The sequence below is a fragment of the Micropterus dolomieu genome, linkage group LG10 (assembly GCF_021292245.1).
Source record: "Micropterus dolomieu isolate WLL.071019.BEF.003 ecotype Adirondacks linkage group LG10, ASM2129224v1, whole genome shotgun sequence".
NCBI classification, from domain to species: domain Eukaryota; kingdom Metazoa; phylum Chordata; class Actinopteri; order Centrarchiformes; family Centrarchidae; genus Micropterus; species Micropterus dolomieu.
Window position 1 is genome coordinate 5270313 of NC_060159.1, and position 5991 is coordinate 5276303.

A 5991-nucleotide genomic window follows, 5' to 3' on the forward strand; every position below is an offset into this window, starting at 1 on the left:
CAAACTGCTCCTCACAGTGACACTGCAGTCCTCCAGTGGAGTTTGGATAGCACCCTTTTAAAGACAATTCAAAACAATTCAAGTCATACTTTATAAATCATACACCATTGGATAAAAGATAATTCAATCAGCCAAACAGATCATACAAGTAAAAAAATAAGAAACAGTTCTTACCTGTGGTGAAATTTAAGCCTGTTACATTTAAAGACTGAGTGATGGTGTAGGGGAGCAAGACCTTTCTCACAGTGTTCCTGAATAGTTCAATGAAATCTGATGGCACACTGGAGACTGGGATACGCCATTCAAGGACTAGAGCAATGTCATATATAACGACTTCTGTGGAAGAAAACAGGTGAAAGTCCATGACAGGAGTCTGTCATCAGCATATACAACAATATTCATAACACTTTTCACCATGTGCAGTGAAGTCCTTTTGAATTAAGTCGATCTAAGTATTCTGCAACACTTGGAGTCAATAAATGTTCTTTTAGATCAATATATTATTTTTAATTTTCCAAAGAGTATCTTCAACTACTTCAGACTCTGAAATTGTATCCATTCAACAAAAAGAAAAATATTCACATACCAGGAGGTGGGGTTGGACACGGTGTGATATCTGTGGGGCAACATTGGAGATGAAATGAATACAACTTGTTTATCTGCTAAGGAAAACAAAATGACTTCTATTCTAATCAACATGAACATGCGTATGTCAACACATGTAGGACAGTCAGCCAGATACAGTAGATATTCATTTGTAAATTTTCTAGCAAAACTTTTATTTGAACTACTACTAAACAGAAATGCTTACTTGTGATTGGTTCACAGAGCGCTCCATCAGACGGAAGTCCATTTATGCACCCACAGGTTTGGCTGGTGGCATTGCTGCACGCACCGTAGATGTTGCACTGGTCACATGACCAAGCAAACTGCTCCTCACAGTGACACTGCAGTCCTCCAGTGGAGTTTGGATAGCATCCTTTTAAAGACAATTCAAAACAATTCAAGTCATACTTTATAAATCATACACCATTGGATAAAAGATAATTCAATCAGCCAAACAGATCATACAAGTAAAAAAATAAGAAACAGTTCTTACCTGTGGTGAAATTTAAGCCTGTTACATTTAAAGACTGAGTGATGGTGTAGGGGAGCAAGACCTTTCTCACAGTGTTCCTGAATAGTACAATGAAATCTGATGGCACACTGGAGACTGGGATACGCCATTCAAGGATTAGAGCAATGTCATATATAACGACTTCTGTGGAAGAAAACAGGTGAAAGTCCATGACAGGAGTCTGTCATCAGCATATACAACAATATTCACAACACTTTTCACTATGTGCAGTGAAGTCCTTTTGAATTATGTCGATGCCAATGTTTCTTGTTCATTAACCTTTATAGCTTAACCTGTTGCTTGAATAACATTCAATTATGAAATCATGATGAATTTCTCACTAAACAAACTGTATACATTCTTTCACAAGGCGTGCTTCTTTTTTAGAGTAGCTGTCTGTATCTGCGGCCTGAGGGGAGAGGGTTGAAACATGAGTTGAGAGGGTGGCTACTACGATGCAGGAGAAGCAGGAGGTGTGGTTTGTCTAAGAGAGTCCTGAGTTTACCCATGACCAAGAGTCTTTGATGGCAGCATCTGATTGTGACATGGTGATCAAAACAAATTTTATTGTCCCAGATGTAGAACTGAAGCTGTCAAGTTCTACTGGCTGGTCATTGATGTAGATGGGGCATTGGGGTGGAGAGTGACGATGAGGAGGTGACTGTCTACACCATTGGGAGAAGTGGGCAACGGATTAGTGACATGCTGTAAATGATTCCATGTTGGTGAGTAGGGCGAGTAAGGCTGTGTCATCAAGTATTTTCTAATGGGGGAGAGGCTAAGGAAGTCATTGGTATACAATGTGTATAGAAAGGGGCTGAGGACACAGCCCTGGGGAACTCCGGTTTTGATAGTGATGGTGGTGGATCTAGTGCTTCCCACCCTCACTGCCTGTGGTCTGCCACTGACAATTTTGAATCCAGCAAAGGAGGAGAGGTGGAATGTGGAGATGTTGGGTTGTGTGATCATAAGGGTGTGGTATTGAATCTTAATTGAAGGTGAAGCTTAAGTCTACAAAGACAATTCTGGCATAACAGCAAGGGGAATCCAGATGTTGAAGGAGTGTAAAGGAGGCATCAGAGATGGGGACTCGAGTTTGAGACTCGGGCTCGAATCACGCTTAAGTGACCACAGTGACTTCAGACTCGACTTGAGACTCGTCCTCAAAAGACTTCAGACTTGACTTGGACTCGAGGTGCGGGACTCGTGAACAATGTTTATTTTTAGGAAAGCTCTGATGAGCTTGCTGTTATTCCGCTCCCTCCGTTACCTATAACCTGCTTACGCAACACATAGTATCAGCTGGGCGTAGCCACACGTGCGAGAGGACAACAAACACCGGTGTCAGCTGCTGTGCCATTCATCATAAACTTTGACTCGAAATCTTCATACAACAATACCCAAACAAAGAAGCACTGAACGCAAAATAGGTTAGTAACCTGAGGTTAGTAAACATATTTAGCTCAGCATTGGCCATCTAACGTTAGCTTGCTTCTTGCTTTAGCTACGACCTACGAGAGGTTAACTACGACTGTCGTTCGTTATAAAAAGATGAATGAGTGTTTCTTTGCTTGCCAAACTTGTGGTAGTCCATTAACGTAATAATTTATCATCCCGCTGGCTGCCATCACGTTAATTATTAACGTTGGCTGCAAAAAGGTTACAGGTTTATTGTTGATCATTTAACCTTACAGTTTCATTTAGTTAATGTTACACTGGTTTGAGAGTCTGGGTTGTGTTCTGTAAGTGAAAAACAGGTTACAGATTTATTGTTGATCATGCAATAGGCAGAAAACCAGGAAGATTGTGTTCAGTACCAGTTTCTCAAGACATTTTGCTATTATGGAGGTATGTGCTACTAGTCTGTAATTATTGAGTTCAGAGGGGCGAGGGATGATGGTGGCTGTTTTCCAGAGGGTGGGGACAGTTGCAGTCTGTAGAGACCCAACGAAGGTTAAAAGGGCAACTGGACTTGGTTGAAGATACTGGAAGACGTTTCGTGGTGTTGTAGACCCCCTCCCCTGTTCAATGACGGCTTCTCAACACTGGTGTAGATGGCTTCCTTGACACCTCTTTCAAACCATCCATCTTCTCTGTCTAAAATGTGCACCTGGTGGTCCTCAAACGAGTGTCCTCTGTCCTTCAGATGTAAGTAGACTGCAGAGTCTTGACCTGAGGAGTTGGCCCTTCTGTGTTGAGCCATGCGTTTGTGTAGTGGTTGTTTAGTCTCCCCAATATACAGGTCTGTGCATTCCTCACTGCATTGGACCGCATACACTAGATTGCTTTTCTTGTGTTTGGGTGTGCGGTCTTTGGGGTGTACCAGCATCTGTCTTAGTGTGTTCTTGAGGGCTGAGGTTGAGGGCTTTATTCTCCACTTCTTCCATGTAGATGTTTGCCACAATCGGGGATACCAGTGAGCCCATGGCACAGCCATGCTTCTGTCTGTAGAATCCACCTTTGTACTGCAAGTAGGTGGTGTTTAGACAGAGGTCGAGTAATTTGCAGATTTGGTCAGGGCTGAGTCTAGTTCTGTTGTCCAGGGTGTATTCTTGTGTTAGCCGTGTCCTAACGGTTTCTACTGCCTCTATGGTGGGGATGCAGGTGAACAAAGAAGTCACGTCATAGGATACCATGGTTTCATCTGGATCCAGTTTTAGTCCTCGAACTTTGTTTACAAAGTCAATAGAGTTTTGGACGTGGTGAGGCGTGTTTCCCACCAATGGAGCTAAGATGGTAGAAATGTGTTTGGCAATGTTGTAGGTGACCGAGTTAATGCTGCTGATAATCGGCCTGAGTGGGGCTCCTTCTTGAATGGCTTCTCCAGGATACAAACGGTAATATTGTTCACGGGTGATGGTGTTGTCCTTCTGTAACTGTTGTACACATTCTATGGCCTTTTTCTTGTATCCGCTGGTTGGGTCTCGTCTCAGTGTCTCATACGTGTTTGTGTCCATTAGTAGTGTGTTGACTTTGTACTGGTAGTCAGCTGTGTTAAGTACTACCGTGCATCTTCCTTTGTCAGCAGGTAGGATAGTGATGTTTTGATCCTTGCTCAGAGATGTCACAGCCTTCCTTTCTTGGATGGTGAGGTTGGAAGGGGGGGCCTTCGCATTAGAAAGGGCTGCAGATACCTTTAGTCTGAGCTGTTCCGCTTCTGTTTCTGTTAATTTGTTTTTCCTAATGGCCGATTCTGTGGCTGTGATGAGGTCTACTATAGGTAGTTGCTGTGGTGTAATGGCGAAGTTTAATCCTTTGGCCAGAATGTCTTTCTCTGGTTGGGTGAGTTCCCTATCTGACAGGTTTTTCACCCATCTGTTGTCTGTTTCAAGTGTTGTGGGGTTGTTGTCCTTTCTCCTCCAAGACAATTCTCCTGTTCTGTTGGTGCAGCTCGCTCTGGACTGTAGGTTTTGGAATTTCCGGGTCTGTCTTTCTTTGCTCTTGTTGTGCTGGGATAGCTGTGCTTTCTTGATGAAGTCCATGACCGTTCCCAGTGCTGTATTGGGCAGATATGTTTCTAGTTTGTGGTGTATGTTGTCCATTTCTTTGTTCAGGGCTTCAATTGTGAAGTGTATCTGTCTCAGTCTCTTGTTCAGTAGCTGGTGTTGTGCTTTCTCCAGCATTATTCCGGCTCTGTGTCCTTTTACCGTGGACCCTAAGTGTAGGCTGTTGGGAATAAGTTTGTGTTGTCGGCATCTCAGGTTGAATCGTAGATGGTTCCTGTAGTCTGCAATTTTCCTGGCTGTCCTTTCATACTCCCGTACCAATCTGAGGGTGTACATCCCAAAATGATAAGCAAGATGTCTATGAAGATTCTCAGTCATCCAGGTCATAGTTATCCAACAAAGGTTAAAATCAAGGGCAACTGGACTTGGTTGAAGATACTGGAAGACGTTTCGTCCCTCATCCAAAGGACTTCTTCAGTTCTGACTGACTTGCAGGGAAACTCAGCTATTTAACCTCAGTGGGGTCGTTGGCCCGGGTGATCGATACCGCTGGTTCGTTAGTGTTCCTTGTTGCTGTGACGACAGTCATTACAGTCGTTAAGACTACCTGTGGCCAAGACTGAACGACCATCGTTGGTATCTTCACCTGAGGCCAATAGGTTACATTTGTTGAGTTTCCTAGTAAAAAAAAGCTAAGAATCACTCACACTCCCAGTTATTTAAGACAGCTCGAAAGGTCTCTCAAGTGGTTAGGAGCTGCCAGTAGGGGCTTGTGATGGCAATGTGGAGACATGCACAAATCTTTCAGAAGAGGAAAAATGTTTCTGACTTATTTGATGACACACAGTTAATACGACGGGGTCGGACAGAATCCTTATCAGCGAGACGGTGAGGGACGTCATCTCAGTTACATTGAAGGTGGAGATGACGTTTCATTTATTTGCCACAGGACAAACGCAGCAATGCTGACGATTTTGGCTGTCACAACCATCAATAAGCTGAATAGTCATGGAAACAATTATAGCACTAGGCTACAGATCCACACCCCCCGTAATCCGACAGAAGCAAACACAGTTCATGCAAAAAGCCGACAATACAGGAGTAGTAGGTGTATTTGATGGGGCTCATATAAAGATTAACTTTTTTATCTTTCATTTCTTAGGGATTTCACCATTCAATGTGAATTTATCTGAGAATATTTTTAAATAAGGAAATGTATTCAGTGATTGGTCCTTGGCTACGTCATCATCCAAAATCCTGTTTGCAGCACAGCAAAGTGTCGTAAATCAGCACTATGACTGACACTTAAGATTTAGTCCTACTCTTCATTCAAATTAGGACAATGATGCTTGATAACTAACTTTTAAGCACAGCTTAGAGCCAAGAATTTTTTTACTCTTAAGTCAATTCTTAGCAGTGTTCTTATGA

At 42.8% G+C, this 5991-nt stretch overlaps 1 long non-coding RNA gene across 1 annotated transcript; it reads right to left on the reverse strand.

Moving 5' to 3' along the window:
* Positions 1-276: 276 nt before the first annotated feature.
* Positions 277-970, reverse strand: LOC123978004. Its single transcript, XR_006826833.1, has 3 exons — positions 812-970; positions 587-616; positions 277-336 (listed from the first exon to the last, which is right to left on the reverse strand). It is a non-coding gene; the product is annotated as an uncharacterized LOC123978004 (long non-coding RNA).
* Positions 971-5991: the final 5021 nt, after the last annotated feature.